Here is a 19,255-nt window from a genome sequence, read left to right on the forward strand (position 1 = left end):
CCAAAAGAATTTCTAATATATTCATGGACAAGAGTTTTAAAAACCGGTCCTCCTTTTACAGGAGTAAGTTGTAGTAGATCGCCGAATACAATAACGTGTTTTCCTCCAAACCAAACATCGCAATCTGTTTTTAACCCCTTCCCTGCGGGTGAAATTCCCCCATGGTACGGGGGAGGTGGGGGTGTGAGCACGGCACCACGGTGCTCATGACGAGATCAGGTCGTCATGAGTCACGGTGGAGCTGTGCTCAAGACGGCCTGGTCTTGTCATGACCCCGCCCACTGATTAATTCGCCTGCGTGGAATTAACCACGCGCGGGGAGAGCAGCACCGTTATGACGAGACCAGCTTGTCATGAGCACAGCTCCACCGAGACTCATGACGAGCTGGTCTCGTCACGAGCACCGAAGGAGTCAAAATCTGTTGCATTCTCAAGTGTACAAAGGCAAGCATTACGTTTGAGACCATGCTCACCTCATCAGTGATTAGAAGTTTAATTTTGTTCAGTACTCTTGAGACTTCATAACAAGCTTCTACAGATAGCTTCCGATATTCCAACTTATTTTCATGTTCAACTGGTAGCATAAGTATTCGATGTAACGTAATTCCTTTAATGTTGTGTGCTACTAATCCAGTTGGAACTGTTACAGCACAAGATAAATGTGATTCAGTAGTTTTGTGTAGGTAGCAGGTCAAAACTTTTATTAAGAAACTTTTTTCTGCTCCAGCTTGACCACTGATGTGCATTAGAATAAGTTTAAATGATGTGCATTGGCATTGTGTTTTTTCATGCAGCAAACCTTGATGTATCTGTCTTGTCACTTGTTGATATTTTTTTTTTGTAAGCTATGGCCGAAGTGGTGAGGACTACTTGGCTTATCAATTTTTATATAATGGTCTCCCCCGACCCTGCTGATTTGTCTTATCACATAATGTGGCTGCTGGTATAAGTGGACTTCCTGACCTAAATACTCATAATGGTTGGCCCCATACATATGGGATTAGTTTACACAGAGCCCACATGGAGTCTCTGTCCGGAGTTTTTAGGTGAAGGCATGCATCGATCTTGGGTATCAGTTTGCACATTACCCGACTTCTGTATACGCCTTGACATTTTCTACTAAACAACGCCTTTGGTATTAGTCCACACACGAACTTCCAGGTGCCTAAAAACTGGTGGGGCCATTCAGCAAAGTGCATGTCAATATACTGGGGCATTAGTGACGGGAGAGTGAAGAGCGCTTTATAGCACTTGATGGTCTTGCCCCCTAATGCAATGTCAGCAGCTTCTGACACGTGGTATCCTGGGGCTTGCAGTCCTCACAGCAGTGGCAGCAACAACAATACAACGTGGCATGCCACGTGACGGGAGAGTGAAAAGCGATTTATAGCGATTGATGGTCCTACCCCTAATGGGATGTCAGCGCCTCCTGGCACGTAGTATCCTGGAGCTGGCAGTCCCCAGAGCAGTGGCAGCAACAACAACAGAACACAGTGTCCCAAAGGATATAAAAAGAAATGAACAGCAGGTCATCGATAGAATAACACAGTATAAGCCGAAAAAATGGCAGCAAAGAATACTAACAGCATTTTACCTAAATGACCATTCAGTTCTTCATCAATGGTCAGCCCCTTAGGGGCCTTAATAAATAGTTACTGGATGTATCTGAATTCCGACCGTCTCAAAGAATGTGTTCTGTTGCCTACTCTATTTGTGTACTGTATACTGTCAATAGCAAACAATCTGAGAAATGTACTCTTGCCCGCATGAAACTGTAAAATGTCTAGCCACATGATAGTGTTCATCATCATGATAAGTGGGTCTAAGATGGCCCAAAATAATTTTTTTTAACTGGGTGAATCATACTACGGGGAACATGGCAAACACAAGGAGACGAGGGACGGAGCTCTGAAACATTTCAGACACTCACCCCTAGTCACAGTGTCAAGACTGATTTGCATATGGCTGGGTCCAAACTGAAGTGGCATGGTGAGCAAAAGAATAATGGATGTAGGCTCAGATCGCTGTACTGGGGTGAATGTATGAAATTGCTCTGCATTCTGCCCATCAATTTTTTTTTTACATGGATCATACTACCCACATAACATTTCTCACAAGTGTAGACTAAAACATAAACTTGGAAGTGAAAATGTGTTCATGATTCTTTTCACATCCTGGAAATTTGAATAGTACCTGCTGATATTTGTGCTATTTTTCAATGCTTGACTGTTTGAAAGTGAAGAAGCCTACTGTGGTATTCTGTGACGGGTAGAAGTTACTGGTGGCATGCTTACTGAGTCCTCCCTCTTCTATATGTCACTCTAGAATAACCTTCAATGACATCAACCAAACTTGTCATCACTCGTCAGAATTAGCCATTGCTTCCTAGAGTGCACCTAACCTTCCTGGCATTATGGCTGTAGGTACCTGTGAATCTCAAAGTACTTGATTTTGAAGCTGAAGTGACTGGCCTGGACATGAGTAGTTCTTCTCTGCAGACCCACTTTACCAGTTGAAGGGAGGTATTTAGTGTTGATCTGGGGTAACACCTCTGTTTAAAAGTTACCAACATATTGTTACCTTCCTGTTTTTAAGCTTCATCTGTGCTATAATCCTGGCGGGCCTGTAATAGTTCCCCATATGGATTGCTGTATTTTTTTATTTTTTTTAGATATTTTTATTTTCTGCAATATTCAGTTCAGCACACACAACAATTGGTTCATTATATCTTGCATTACTTTGTGTACTGTTCACAAGTATCAATAAAATATGCATAACATTGCAGTTTTCTTTTACATAACTCCCTTATAAATCTTAATTCCCCCTCCCATAATTTCCCTTGCACTTCTACAGATCGCCCATGTGGATCATGTTGCGCTGGGTCATCTCTATTCATTGCATCAATACCCATTGCTCCTCCCACTACCATCACTCCTGTACATTATTAATTGCCTTTAAGCTGTCGACTACTGCACCCTTCCATATGCTTCCACTTCAATTTCAATTTGTTGTGGGGGAGGACTGGGGGGTATAAGGGAGGGGAGGAAGGAAGATGGGGGGGTCGGGGGAGGGGGGAGAGGAAGTATATGGGGGAAGGGGTGGGGGGAGAGGAAGGGGGAGAGAAAAAAGGGGATCCTTCATTTACATCCTTGACATAGCAGAACTCTTGTACTAACAGCAATTGTCTATACCAGTTCAGTAACATCACATGCTTCAAATTCTAAAAGTATGGCGTGCCATTTCATTGAGATGTGTGTTTTACGGAGGCCTCTATGCTCCTCTCTTTGCAGTTCTGTTCCCTCTGCTTTCCCCCAGCGTATTACCTCGTGCCAGTCTCCAGGGTCTGGCGGTCTAGCGGATTCCCACCTCATCGTAAGTGTTCTTTTAGCCAAGAGGAGGGCCAGATCCACGAAGCATGTGGTGGTGCTTTTTTTCTTTTCGGTGGGGCCCAGGCCTAATATATTATATGTCAGGGAGGAGTAGGGCCTTGCAGGTGCGATTGTTGTCAGGGTCTTGTGTATTGTTCCCCAGTAATGGCCTAGCTTGGGGCAGTCCCACAGCATGTGTAGGAGGCCAGCGTCTGCAGGCATGCATCGGGGGCACGTGTCTGCAGCGTCCGGGAACATGGCATGGAGACGGTGGGGGGTGAGGTATGCTCTATGCATAATCATTAATTGAATACATTTAAATTTGGGGTTTCGTGACACCTTTTTGGGGAACTTCAGTACCTTCTTCCATTCCTTATCTGTGAGTGCCCGGCCTATATCGTGTTCCCAGCGGACACGGGTGGGTTGTAGTGAGATCGCCCTGCCAGTTTGTATGCCATATGTCAACCATTTCATTAAGTGACTACCGGTCCCCATTAAATATTGCTTGGTGAGTAATATGTTCGTTGGTGGGTCTGTACTGGTCAATGCTCAGGTCGTAGTAATGTAGTGTGTTACCCGTGCATGTAGTAAAAATAAAGCTCCAGGAGTCCGATGTGTTCGTGCGAAGTCCGCATGTGTCATGAAATTGCCATCTACAAAAAAGTCCCCTGTTTGCAGAACACCTGCATCGTTCCATGGACGGAGCTCGCGTTCTGTCAGTGTGTCTGTCCCAAGGGGAAGCCCTAGTAAAGGTATTGTAGGTGCATAGGAGGCCGCCGCACTCGTGTACTTGACCGCTTTCTTCCAGCATTTGATAGCAAGTCTCAATAGGTGTGGCGTCGAGCTGGGCATCTTAACAGTCAGCAGTAATAATCGGTGAATGATGCCGCGGTCCCTATCGGCCGCAGACATATCCAGCTCGTGGAGGTTGCGGCCTGCTAGCCAGTAGGCCAGCCATTGAAGTTGGCAGGCGTATCCATATGCGGTCATGTCTGGGACCCCCATCCCTTCCTGAGCGGTAGGCAATTCTAACTTGGTGAGGCTCATACGCCGCCTGCCCGTTCCCCATATCAGTTGCGTCAGTAATGTGTTTAGTAATTTAAAGGTGCTCATTGGAACGAGGAGCGGCAGATTCGTAAAGAAGTACACCATGCGGGGCAGGACCACCATTTCCCTTGGGGTGGCACCAAAACAGTAACCATATGATTTAGTTTCATTTATCGTAAGGCCCGATATCACTTGGAACGTATTAAATATGTCAACCAGCGGATCAAGACAGTCCGACATGTCCCTGACGTACAATAATATATCGTCCGCAAAAGCCGATACTACGTGCGGCACTGAATTTCGTATTATCCCTCGCGGTGTGGCGAGAGCCCGGAGTTTATGTAGTAAAGGTTCTAAGGCCAGTATGAACAGCAGGGGTGATATTGGGCAGCCCTGACGCGTGCCCTTAGCTTTCATGAACTGTCCGGATACACATTTATTAGTGCGGACACGCGCCGTTGGGCGTAGATATAAGAGGTTTACCCATGCTATATACTCGGGCCGTATGCCAAATCTGGCCAGGGCTGCAAACATATAGTCCCATCTCAGGGAGTCAAATGCCTGTTTTAAGTCCAGAGAGATACACCCCTCTACACAATTCCGCGCTTCCTCGTTTTACATTATCTGACTTAATCTCCTTATATTTAGCGCCGTACTCCTACCGGGCACGAAGCCACACTGGTCCGCGTGAATACGCTCTTGAATGTATTGGTTCAGTCTTGCCGCTAATATCTTACTAAGGATTTTGTAGTCCGTGTTCAGTAGGGACAGTGGTCTGTAATTCGCCAGCTGTAAACCGTCTCTACCAGGTTTTAAAAGGGAAACTATCAGTGCCTGTAGGGTCGTGGGTGGTAGAGTATTGGACTCCATCGATTCCCGGTATAGAATGTGTAGTTGTGGGGCAAAGTAAGTCAAGAAAGTCACATAGAACTCTGCCGGCAGTCCGTCAGTCCCGGGGGTTTTGTTCCGTGGCAGTGCTTTAATTGCCTGCCTAATTTCAGCAGTCGTAAGTTGTGGGAGGGGTAGGTCTGCCATGAATGACTCGAATTTCGTGTCCATCATCGGCGGGTGTGGTCCATATAGGTTGGTGTAATAGTCTTTAAATGTGGTGTTGATATCTAATTGGGTCCGTATCGCCGTTCCGTACTGATCATTCACCTCCACTATAGGGGTGCTCATAGGTGCATTGCGTACCAGTCGTGCTAACAATGGCCCTGACCTATCAGCTTGAGTGTGTTGTCTGTTCGTGTATTCCCTGTAGTAGATTACCCTTAACTCCTCTAGTAACTCTGCCTATTGGATATGGGCCTCTTGGAGCTGTGTGAGTTGGTCATTCGTGCCCGCCGCCTCATTTTCCAGCATCGCTAATTTGCCCTCTACCTCCTTAAGCCTTTCCACCACAGACTGTTTAATGCCCGTCTTCGTGCCCATTGCCACTCCGCGTATGGTCACCTTGAAGGCGTCCCATTCTATTTGTCTGGAGCTAGCTCTGTTCGTGTTCTCATTAAAGAACTTGGTGATTGCTTCCGATAGTTTGGACCTGAAAACCAAATCCTCTAGTACCCCCGGCGGTAGACGCCAAGTGGGTATCGGGGTCGGGATCCTTCCCCATTGCAGCGTTAGTTCTACTGGGCTGTGATCGGACAATGTCTTTCCCATGTGTGTGGCCGACTCTATGGACCCCAGCAATGTGTTAGAGCAGAAGAAGCGATCTATTCTGGTGTGTAATTTCTGTGGCGGGAAGTAGAACGTGTATTCTCTGTGGTTCGTGTGCTTGATTCTCCATGCATCGGACATGTCCCAGCTGTTCCCCCAGTGCACCAGCGCTTCTGCTTGTTTTCTGCTGTCTGCTAAGTGTAATGGGGGGTGGGACCTGTCAAGAGAGAGATCCAGGACCGCATTGTCGTCTCCGCCTATTATCCAATCGTGCTCCGACCAGTCTAACACTATTCCACTAAGAGTGGCAAGGAACTTCATCTGGTCTGTGTTGGGTGCGTATACGCATCCCAGTACCACGAAGGCACCATCTAAGATCCCTCGCACAAAGACATATCACCCATCTTTATCCACCCTCTGTTCTATCATTTTAAAGGGGACGGAATTTTTGATCCATATAGCGGCCCCGGGGAGAAGACTGAGTAGGTAGTGGCGAATAATTGGCCCTTCCACTTTCGGAGTAATTTAGTGCCATCTGCTCAATTTAGATGGGTTTCTTGCAGGTAAGCTATAGTGACCCGTCTCCTGTTCAATTGCGCCAGTATTCTGTGCCGCTTGTGCACTGATCCCATTCCCTGCACATTCCAGGTGCAGAGCTTATATGTGTTAGGAGTCGTCATAGTAAGGAGGATACATAGTGTGTGGTGTACCCAGTACAACAGATGTGTTAATCATGGTGAGTTGCATTACAATTGCAGTAACTGTGCTAAACTTCCCAACCTGAAGGTCCTCACCCAAAAATAGCTGGGGACCAAACATCTATACCCAACGTGGGTAAGAAGAAAGAACTTAACTGTAACTTCGCCTAGGGGAGGTGGTTGCCCACTGAAAGTACCTGCAGTTCATCCTGTTAGCACCAGGAACCCTGTTTCACGTGTCTCCACCTCTGCATGGCAATTTTACAGTTACATACATTACCAATTGGCATCTTCATCACAGACAGTCAAAATTCGTTCGCCTTTTGTGCTGTGATGCGTGGAAACAATTGTAAGCTAGTGTCCGAATCTGATGCTTCGGTGCGTGTGCCAGACTGGCGGTCCATATCCGGCTGGTCCCGGGCGTCGTGGGCTGCTAGAGCATTTGTTGTCAGGAGCGCTGCCTCCGTGATCGTCTCTTCCATAGTCGGCGTCTGGTCCGTGGTCGTGTTGGTCGTATCGCTCGTGTGACCCATTTGGTCCATTCGTGGTTCCATTTGGCGAGAGGGGCGGTCTTCCATCGCCTCTGCCAGAGGATCATGCGAGGGGTTCGGCGTGAGTGTTACCTCCATCCATTCGGAGGCCTCCTCCGGGGTATAAAAAAACTAAGTCTTGTGTCCGTGCATGATTTTTAGGCGAGCTGGGAAAAGGTGGGCGTATTTCAGGTTGCGATCCCGCAACGTTCGTTTCACTCCCATGAAGGTCGATCTAGCTTTCTGGACTGCTGGGTTAAAATCTGGGTATAGTGATACCATCCTATTGTCGTATTTCACCGAGGCATTCTCTCTAGCGGCCTTGAGGATCGTGTCCCTATCCTTGTAATGTAGGAGACGTGCAATCAGGGGGCGTGGGGTGCTCCTGGTCTGGGCGGTCGTGGAGGCACCCTGTGCGCTCGTTCCACACTGTAAAGCGGGGTGAAGCCCGTTGGCGCCACTACATTTTTGAGCCAATCCTCCACAAACTGCTTGGGGTTCGTCCCCTCGCTGCGTTACGGAATGCCCAGGATGCGAACATTATTGCGGCGTGAGCGCCCTTCCGCGTCATCCACTCTTTCCCTTAGACCTCTGAGCTGTCGCACCAGCTCCTCCAGTCGCGTGGAATGTTCCGTCTGCTGCGGTATCAGGTCATCGAGTGCCAGTTTGTGCTCAGTTACTTTCTCAGGCAGTTTGTTGTGGTCCGCCTTCAGTAGGGACAGTCCTGTCGACATTGCGTCCATGCGTGTTTCCAGCACCTCTCTAGAGGCCCTGATTTCTGACAGAATTAAGTCCAAATTGGCCTCCTGTCAGCCCATCCCTGTTGGTGGTATCATTTCGTTATTGGAGGAAGCCAGGGGGTCCTCAGAACCGGTAGACTGTATCGAAGCACCCATCACAGGGTCCGGCTGTCTGATTTTGCGCCCCATGATTCGTCCTCGCCACTGTGTCCAGCCTACTCTCTGAAGGTGTGCCATAACCCCTTCTTGTTGCCAGCAATGTAACCTTGCCTGTCGTCACCTGGACTCCAAAAGCGTGCACCGCAGTCCCAAGGGGATATTCTCGGTGGGCCGCAGCCGTTGCTCGGGTAGTGGGTGCCTTCACGTGCCTCACGGCGTGTACCCCATTGTGTGATGTGTGAACAGTCGCTGTCTTCACTATTGCGCCAGCTGTAGGTGTCGACATGAGGGGGGGGGGAACTCCTACGTGCGGTCTCAGGCGCCTCCAATGGCGGGTTGCCACTGTAGCTCGTTGTACTGATCTGCGCATTGTGCGGCGCTTCTAGGTCCCCTCCGCCTACTTGATTAATAACCCCTCCGTGTGGCGCGTTGGTTTACAGCCGCTCAACCCCCCCCAAGTTGGTGGTTTCTGTCCTAAGGCTGCTCTTTTCCTTCTGGGGCTCACAGCGCCATTTCGTATCCTGTGTTTGCTCCCGATATGACTTCAGTGTTGGAAGCTCAGTGTCGATGGGTGGGGAGGGGGCTCCCTCGCAGAAATGCGGCGACCTGCGGTACCCCAGAGCGGAGTCTCTCTTCCCTTAGGCCAATGCGGTCCTTGTAAGTTTTACGACGCCATTTTGTGCCCTTTAGCAGCGCTGATTAGTGCGTCAGTATTTACTCGCAGGGAGTTTAGCGTCTATAAGCTGAGAGGGATTCCCTCGCAGCAAGTAGTGGGTACCTTGGCTTGTGGTGCTTTGCGGCATCTGTCCTCCGGTCTCGGTTCTCCAGGTAGATCCGCCAGCCCGATGTCGTCCTCTCCGGCGTTGTACACAGGGGCCTCTCCCCCTCGTAACACGCGGGACTCTGATCTTCCCAGCGGGCACATTCGTTCCGCTGCCCTTGCCGCCACTCAATGTTGAGCCTGTGGGGGGGATGGAGGGGGGCCGCTCCCCCGGCGCTGGTATGTGCCGTAACCCTCAGACCCAGTCCAGCGGGGGACGGCCCGGCCGTCGCTCCTCTAGTCAGCTCTCCGCTCGGCTCCTCCTCTCACTGTGGGCCGCGGCGTCACCCTCGTCAAGGCCTCACCTCAGTGGATGTTCGGCAGTGCCGTGCAGCAGCCCCGCCAGCCTTCAAATTCAGCCACGCACTTCTCAGACTCGTCCCACGTCGTTATAGTGGAGGTGGGGGTTCCGCGGAGACAGGGAATTCAGGATATTAGGCTAATGTGCAGGGTAGTGGACGGAGCAGTCTCAGCTCACGTCCTCCATGTTCGGCCGGTAGCCACGCCCCCTTCTATGGATTGCTGTATATAAGTATTCCAGGGTGAAGCCAGGTCATGCTCCCACCCTTCCACCCTCCATGTGCACCTTACCCCCGCACCTCACATGTGTGGGATTGACGGCCTGTAACATAATAATATACAGGGTGTCATTTTAAGTAGAGCACACCTACTGACTTTGTCAAAGTGTCAAAAGACTAAAATATAAAAAGTGGTTCTATTGGCTTGATCAAGTGATCAGCACATCAACATATATTAAGCAGACCCATTGTTTATTGTCAAAATGTCACCAATAATTATAATCAAATGTATAGTATATACATTCACACATTGCAATGTTTAATAACTGTGATTGTCATACTGATTTTTAATAAATCTTGATTAAAAGAAAAATACATGTTTTTGAACCCACCACAAGATGTCCCTGCACTCCAGCTCAAGAGCTCCGAGTGCCTTAAAAAAATATGATAAGCTGTCCTGGTGTCATGGATTCAGTAACCCCGGACACTTACTGTTTTTTGTTAATGTTGCTGGGAGGGGAGCTTCTGCTCTCCTTGCAGCCCCCCAAAATTATCAATGGTTGGTGGTGCCCATGCCTACATCTCCACAAAATATAACTGAAAAGCCTTTTCTGGGCATTGAGATGCATTATAGAGTGTGCCTTCTCTGGAGAAGTGAATAATAAATAAAGGGGCACCCACACCTCTTTATTTTAAAGTTGGGGATTGCAAGGAGAGCCACAAGGCCCCTGTCAGCTCCCATGCCAGCACCTCTGGGAGCCGGGGGTAGCAAGGCATTTTTCATTTACCACTGGGTGCCCCTGTGCCTAAACGAGGAATCAAAAATATATTATTCATTGGGGCACACTTCAAGGGCACAACTGTGTATATATGCTGGACCTCCCTTCAGTAAGTTTCGAGACCTGTGGATACTCTATCAGGAAGAAGGACTTATTCTCTGCTAGACTGCTATTCTAAACTAGCTACTGCCCTGCTGTGCTGGCCTGCTGTCCTCATGCCTGGGGAGGAAGAACTGAACCTGCACCTTCATCTTGAACCCAGGACCCCAGAGTGCCTACAAGGGCTTGACTCCCGACCTGAACCTCAAAGACATAAAAGGCTCCCCAAACCAGCTCCTTGCTCCTCACAGACCTCTCCAATGCGCACAAGAGTCTTGGCACAAAACTTGAGAAGGTAAAACTTCAGCAGGCCTAATCTGGGACTGTATCTGGCCGGAACTTTTGACTTTGACCCAGTCCAGCACGACCAGATAGCCACGGTTGGTGCTAGGTGATTTTAGGTGCTATTTTATACTTTATTCTCTAAAAGTTCATAACTCTGGTTCTACTGATAAGATTTGTGTTGCTTTGGTCTTGTTTTATTTATTACATTCAGTTCTATTTTTCTAATATGGTGTAGGATCCTTTTTGTGTGTTGTTTTCTCTGTTTTACTGTTGAAAGTGTTGCACAAATACTTAACACATAGCCTCTTACTTAAGCCTGACTACTCTGTGCCAAGCTACCAGGGACTGACCACAGATTAATTTTGGACTTGCTTGTGCCTTACCCTTACAAGGATTGTAGTAGCTGCTTGACCAGAGTCCACACCCCAGTCAATCAGTAGCCAAATTTCTCACAAATGCCCTGTATAAAAAAAAACTCTATATTAAAAATTACTGATATTTTTACTCTTTTGAAATAATCTTGATGGACAATAAGTGTTCTCACAAAGATTGCCCTCCTTTTTTCCACCAATACACTGTTAAGTAAATAAATAGACCCTGCCAGTCTGGACTGGCAGGGTCTATTTATAGCCTGGGACACGGTACTTCCGTATGTATAGCTACGAGGTGTTGGTGTCTGTTGTTATTCACATGTTGGGCCATTCACCCCCTGCTGGCCACGCCCCCCGCTCGCCTCTCCCCACTTTTCCTCCTTCTATGCGTATTCACGAGAAAGGTGACTTTATACATAGGAAGGCGAGTCCCCTCTCGCTTCCGCTTTCATTGACGTTTATTTGAGGTTGGGAAGAGTATGGTTTAGTTTCAACTCTTTGTATTATGATCCCTAGAGTTGGTGTTTTGTAGTGGGATTGGGTTCCTCTCGTCTCGCCCGTCCCGCCTGGGAGGTTCGTGACGGGCAGGGAAGAGGAGGGTTTCCAAGAGTCTGGGACCACGCCCCCTCCTCCACCCGCTTGGCATTTGGGATGCTGACGCATACACGCCCCACGTGACTCCAGGGGGCGTATGCAGAAGAAGCATACTTAGCAGCCATGCTGGCGTCTTCTCACTACACTACGCGGCGGTGAGGAAGCAGGCACGGCTTGTGTGAACTCTCTTCAGAACAGTAAGGAGGCTAGAAATGGGGGTGCTTTTTTCGTTTATTTGCATTTATGGAGGATTTAAAGCACAGTTTGATAACGGCAATTGACGTTTGACGTGCACTGTTTTCTCTCGGATACAGGTTGTGTTCTTAGGCGTTCACCCTGCCCGCTGCCATTTCCGGTTCACCAATTTGATAAACTCAGTGCGTGTTGGCTAGGGGGCAGGTTTGGTGATTTTCCCCTAGTCTTAGGAATGATGAGAACATTTGTTTTAAACAACGAGTGGATGTAGTGTTTTCTATGCATGACAGCAGCGATTATGAATATCTGGGACTCCCAGGGTCATATCGCAAGTGGATTTTCTAGGAGGGGTTAAGACAATGATACAGTTAACCCGGGCATTGAAGAATAGAAAGCTCCTTCAGTATGATGCCCGTTATGTTATAAGGGGGTTCATTATTTTGTACTTATAATCATTTGGTGAATATGGTGACCACCAGGATGTATCCAACTCCCCTTGATAGGCATATGTATGTTGTGTCTTTTCTGTATTTGTATTCCGTGTTGGCGGGAAGTACCTCCTCATGTATGGATCTTTCTAGGTCCATAAACCCTAGCAACTGACCAGAGTAAGGTAAGGTGGGGAACCTGACTGGGACTGGTAGAAGTCCTGAGGAAGACCGACGTGACCTTCTTTTGGGGGCAGAGTAAGACGGTTGAAACATGTTGATACTGGCAGTTTAAGGAGGGGTGTTTTTGAGGACCTAGCATTATCCAGTATTAGGGGTGTCTTTCATAGATTCACATGCCTGAATCATTCCCCGTCGTCGAGACGGGAGCCTCCGGTATATAAAAAAGTAATGTCCTATAGACATACATAAAGAAGAATAGGTCTAAGGGCCTCACCTTAGTAGCCTATCCTTGTCCTTATGCAAAAAGGACCAAACTCTTAGAGCCAGCCAATCAGCTATCACCTCCCTCTAGAACCTTCCTGGCAGGAGCCTCAGTCTCTCAGATTTTCTACCACACGTTGTGCTAGGGAGTCTCCAGCCTGAGCTCTCCTCAGGATTTCTTCTAAACCTACTATTTCACTTGTGAAAAGGATTTCCTTCTCAAATTCTTCAACTGAGATATTTCAGACTCTTCTCTTGCAGTAAGTGATTTCTTTCCTTGCAATTTTAAGGAATGTCTGGATCCCAGAAGAAAGCCCTTTTCAGGGCCTGCTCTTCTTGTGGGAAGAAAAGGCTCCATGTGGAGGACAATGTGCACAGATCTGTGCTTATATTGCCTTTATCCGGACCACGTCCCCAAAGACTATAAAATATGTCGCTCTTTCCCTAATAAGACCTTGAGGGATAGGGAAGGTCGACTTCTCATTTGGCTGGACAGGCTTAAACAGAGGGATAAGGTGGAATCCTCAGAGGGTAGCTTCTCCATGACTTCGGAAGTCTCCCTCAAGAGGCCTAGGGAGGACCCCCGTGGCCCCTCAGACACTCCTCCTATGAAGATACAAAAGAAATCTTCAGAGGCAAAATCTACAACTTCTTCAGTGTCTGACAAAGGCTCTCATGCCTTTAAGAAGCCTGCGCACTCATCCACTAAGCCTGCGTCATCTTCAACACTTAAGAGAGCTGTGACGCCACTCGCCGTCTCCACAACGACGACGACGGTGTCGACGACGACCACCCCATCATCGTCGTCGGCGGGTAGACCTATACCATCTGTCATACTGCCGAAGCCATCGTCGACGACAACGCCTTTGACGACGAAGTTGGGCCCGTCGACGACGACTCCGTCGACGAAGAACCCATCGACGATGAAATCGGGACCGTCGATGACGACACCGTCGACGAGGAACCCATCGACGATGAAGACTGGTACGTCGACGTCGACGGCGTCGACGAGAAGTCCGCCGTCGACGGGAGAATCGACGCTGAGACCGTCGACGAAGAAAACGTCGACGAGGCATGAATCGTCGACGAAGAACGAATCATCGACGAGCGCGTCGACGATGAGGACGTCGTCGACGACCGCGTCGTCGACGAAGACATCGTCGACAACGAGGATCTCGTCTGTGGAACCACCGACCACGGAGATCATGCCGTCGACGACGAGACCGTCGACGGGAGGGTCGTCTACGTACCGGGACGACGCTGAACCATGGAAGAGGTCCAAACTAATAGAATCATCATCATGGACCTTCCCACCACCGACGCCACCGTGCAAGGTGCCTAAAAAACTGATCACACCGGAAACAACATCCCCAAGCAAAGTACAAAGCCATTTACCTTCTGAGATTCTCCAGAGTGAAGAATCGGAAGAGGAAATCACGACTCAGGCTACGTCCATTTCAGACCTTCATGTGAAATGCCAAAGCACTGATGAGGAACAAGAGGAACTGGTCTACCAGTAACACTCTTTCCAAGCTCATGTACGGACGGAAGTGACCCCGATGGTGTGCCTTCCTGCTTCCATCGTGGATGACCTTAAACATCTTATCCAGGACTACAAACAACGTTTCCCGGAAGCGCAAACAACTGAGGCAGGGGGCCCGACGCCGGCTACATATGCACCACCGGCAGCCCCAAGACAGACGCGACCACCTCCGCAGACTTGCCATGAGACAGTCTCGCCTCAGGTGGTGGAGTCCTCAGATGAGGAAGCTGAGGAAATGGAAGAGGGCGAAGTCCATGAGGATCGCACGGATCAGGAGGACGACGAGGAGTATGTGGCACCCTCCCCTGCTTCACCCCAACCGCGCCAGTCGGACTCTCCGCCAGTGGACATTGGCGGTTTCCATAAGATAATGGAACGGGCATCAAAGCGTTTTCACATGGAGATGGAAACGACGGAAACCGAATGTTTCTTATATGACTTTAAGGAACAAACTAAAAAGATCACGAAGTCGATTCCAATTATAGATTTTCTCTGGGACCAGGGAAAGAAACTGATGTCCACACCGGCCTCCATACCTGCGGTGGTTCCACGCCTGGACAAAAAATACAAAGCTCCCACCAAGGCGGCAGCTTGTTTCAATGGGCACCCGAAAACAGATTCGGTGGTGACCCAGGCAGCTCAGAAAAATTCCCGCAACCCTTCCTCTCCCTTGTCAGCCCCACCGGACAAGGAAGGAAGAAAGTTGGATACCATCGGAAAAAGGTTCACCACTACGTCAGCCATGACAATCAAGGTTGCCAACTCTATAGCCCTGTTGGGACGTTATAATCGCCAGCTGTGGGAAGATATAGTCCCTTATTTGGCGGAGCTGCCAGATACAGTTCAGGACAAGGTCAAGGCACTGCTCTCGGAAGGACAAACCTCGGCAGCGGAGATCATCGACTGTGCCATAGATGGAGCCATGACTGGCTTTCGCCAATTAGCTGGAGCAGCAGTCCTGCGGCGCCAGGGCTGGCTTAAGGCTACTTCCTTTAGGCAAGAAGTACAAACGAAGGTGCTGGACAGGCCCTTCGACGGAAAACATCTTTTTGGAGCCACAATTGATGAAGCGCTCCAGACCATCAAAAAAGACACCGATACGGCTAGAGCACTGGGTACGCTGCAGGCGAGAAACCAGTCCTTTTGGGGTAACAGGTCCAGAGGTCAGCCCTCCTACAGGGGGTCCTTCCAGAATAGATCCTCCTATTCCTACCAAAATAAATCGCAGTATCCGCAGAAGCAGCAGCAGAGTTGCCAAACTTCGTATGGAAGATCGAACTTCCGAGGAAAGAACCAGAGGAGGGGCACTGGCGGACGCCAGTGACCGATTACTCCAGCCAGTCCAGCAACAATATCCCTCATTAAAGATTGGAGGAAAGTTGACCCATTTCCTACAGAATTGGCATCTCATAACCACAGATCGGTGGGTCCTACAATTAATAAGATTCGGCCATTCCCTGGAATTCATCACCATCCCGCCTCCAACACCACCACGCAAACTGCCGCACAAACATCTACGGCCGTTGCTCCAGGAAATCTCTGCGATGTTGACGAAGGGAGCGATCGAGCTGGTTCCCTCGTCTCAAAGAGGAAAGGGATTCTATTCCCGCTTCTTTCTTATTCGCAAGAAGGAGAAAAAGTGGAGGCCCATATTGGATCTCAGAGCCCTCAACTCTTTCCTAAAGAGTCAGTCGTTCAGGATGGTGACGATTCAAGAAATACTAGGCATTCTAGAAAAAGGAGATTTCATGACATCCTTAGATCTCCAGGATGCCTACTACCACATCCCGATACTCAACGGCCACAGAAAATTCCTACGGTTCGAGGTGGCAGGACACCATTACCAATTCAAAGTCCTGCCGTTTGGCCTCAAATCCGCACCGCGGATCTTCACGAAGTGCCTTTCCCCTGTGGCAGCCTTTCTACGTCAAATGGGTCACCAGGTCTTCCCTTACCTCGACGACTGGCTGGTGAAAGCACCCTCAGCGACAGGCGCGACCGCATCCTCCAACGCCTGAACCAATCTCTTTCAGCAGCTCGGATTGACTCTCAATCTCGAGAAATCCTGCATGACCCCAACCAGACACATCTCCTTCCTTGGGGCGACCTTGGACACGGACTGCGCAAAAGCATTCCCTTCAAAGGAACGGAAACACAAGATCATATCTCTGGCCACGGCGGTGGCATCAAGAAAGACCGTGAGAGTTCGAACTTTCAAATCACTACTGGGCATGATGTCGTCCTGTATACTCCTCATCCCGCACTGCAGGCTCAGGATGCGCCCATTGCAAGAAGCCCTTGCATGCCAATGGACTCAGAGTACAGGTTCTTTCGAGGACATAGTGAGAGTAACACCACAAATGTCCAAGACCCTGCAATGGTGGTTGAACCACAGGAATCTGTCGACAGGCCTACCATTCCTACTTCCAGCAGCGCCTTTGGTTATCACCACGGATGCATCCCTGGAAGGATGGGGAGCGGTCCTCCAGGACCTCCAAGTCAGCGGCAAATGGACAGAGCAGGAGAAGCAATTCCATATAAACCTTCTGGAACTGCGAGCGGTGTTCCTGGCACTGAAGGCCTTTTTACCGCGTATCCAGAACTCCCAGGTGCTCGTCAGAACAGACAACACCACGACGATGCACTACCTGAACAAACAGGGAGGTACGCGTTCGCTCACTCTATCACGCGAATCGCAAGGAATCTGGAACTGGCTCGTGCTCCAGGGGATCACGCTCAAAGCGGACTATGTCCCGGGCAAGGACAATACCATTGCGGACGCTCTCAGCAGACGGACGTCTCTCACTCATGAATGGGAGCTCGACCAGAGTACATTGGATCAAGTATTCTTAGAATGGGGAGTCCCAAGGATCGACCTGTTTGCCACCAGGGAGAACGCCAAATGCCCAAACTACGCAAGCTGGCGTCCCCAACCAAGGTCACTCCGAAATGCCCTTTCCATCGGTTGGTTCGGCGTATTTGCGTACGCTTTTCCTCCATTCCCGATGATTCCCAGGGTCCTCAGGAAGATGAAGGCGGAGCCTTGTACCCTGATCCTAATTGCCCCGTTCTGGCCGAGGCAGCACTGGTTCTCGGACCTTCATCGCCTCTCCATCAGGACTCCGATTCGTCTGAAACAGCACCCAACCCTGCTGACAATGTCCAACGGACAGATCCAACACCCGAACCTACAATCGCTCAGATTATCAGCCTGGCTCCTGAGCACAGAGAATTCTGTCATCTAGACATCCCGCAAGAATGCAGGGAGGTACTGGCGAAAGCAAGAGCGGACAGTACCAACAGAACGTACTCTCTAAAGTGGAAACGTTTCAGCATATGGTGTGTGGAACACGGACTGTCACCTCTCCAGGTTACTCCTGTACAGATCTTGCCATACCTTCTACACTTGGCACAGTCAGGGTTGGCGCATGCATCTATAAAGGTTCATTTGGCTTCAATTTCACGATTCACTAGGTCCTCGAAGGCCCCTTCGCTGTGGTCCAGTAGGCTTGTTAAACAGTTCCTCAAGGGCCTATATCGATCCTACCCAAGACCTAGAAGGATCCCACCTACATGGCATCTAAATTTGGTCCTCACCCAACTTATGAGGCACCCTTTTGAGCCCATTCATCGAGCACCCATCAAGTACATCTCATGGAAGGTGGCTCTTCTGCTCGCTCTCACATCTGCCAGGAGAGTCAGCGAGTTACAAGCCCTGTCCATTCAGGAACCATTCATGCAATTTAAACACGACAGAGTGGTGCTGAGGATGAATCCCAAGTTCATACCGAAAGTGCCTTCAGACTTTCACCTTAATGAGCCGGTGGTTCTACGTTCCTTCTTTGCAAACCCTTCCACTGCAGCAGAAAGGACGTTACACTCCTTGGACCTCAAGCGGTGTATAAAGTTTCACTTGGACAAGACAAAAGACTTCAGGAAGTCGTCACAGCTTTTTGTGGCCTACAGTAGACCAAGGCTGGGTCTACCTCTGACGAAACAGAGTATCTCAAGGTGGATCTCTTCAGCGATAGCATTCTGCCATGAGAAGGCCGGCCGGCCGTTGAATGCTACGGTTCAAGCACATTCCACAAGAGCAATGTCCACATCAGCAGCGCTGTTCGCTGGAGTGCCGATTCTGGACATTTGCAGAGCAGCGACGTGGAAGTCACCGCATACATTCGCCAGACACTACTGCCTGGATGTTGAGCTTCTGCAGGATGCAGCAGTGGGTCAGGCGGTGCTTCGCCATCTATTCCAGTGAGGTGAGCCTTCCTACATCCCGCCATCCTGGTATGCACATCTCTTTCTATTTTGGTTATGTTGATGTATGCTAATGTTCACAGTCGCATGATACTAAGTGTATTCTCTAACGGATTATGTGCCATCATTGCACCAGAAATGTGCATAATGTATTGCTAACTACTCTGATTCAGGCATGTGAATCTATGAAAGACACCCCTAATACTGGATAAGAAATGCGTTACTTACCTGTAACAGCAGTTATCCAGTATTGGTGTCTTTCATAGATTCACATGCAACCCTCCCGCCTCCCCGGGAAGGACTCACGTTCTCTCTAACTGCAGTACGCCTACCTAGCTTGGTGCGTACGAAAATCTGAGAGACTAAGGCTCCTGCCAGGAAGGTTCTAGAGGGAGGTGATAGCTGATTGGCTGGCTCTAAGAGTTTGGTCCTTTTTGCATAAGGGCAAGGATAGGCTACTAAGGTGAGGCCCTTAGACCTATTCTTCTTTATGTATGTCTATAGGACATTACTTTTTTATATACCGGAGGCTCCCGTCTCGACGACGGGGAATGATTCAGGCATGTGAATCTATGAAAGACACCAATACTGGATAACTGCTGTTACAGGTAAGTAACGCATTTCTTCTCTATAACACACCCATCCTTCACTATTTTAATCCTGGCCTTGCGACCCGTGAATAATGGGTTCTGATAGGGCACCCATGAGCCAGTTTAAGCAC

The 19,255-nt window shown here is 49.2% G+C and overlaps 1 protein-coding gene across 1 annotated transcript in view; it reads left to right on the forward strand.

Annotated features, from left to right (window-relative positions):
* ADAMTS20 (ADAM metallopeptidase with thrombospondin type 1 motif 20) overlaps positions 1–19,255 on the forward strand; it is a 1,463,844-nt gene that overhangs the window by 764,284 nt on the left and 680,305 nt on the right. The gene's annotated exons all lie outside the window — the stretch shown is intronic.

This window comes from Lissotriton helveticus, chromosome 1_1 (assembly GCF_964261635.1).
Source record: "Lissotriton helveticus chromosome 1_1, aLisHel1.1, whole genome shotgun sequence".
Lineage (NCBI taxonomy): Eukaryota > Metazoa > Chordata > Amphibia > Caudata > Salamandridae > Lissotriton > Lissotriton helveticus.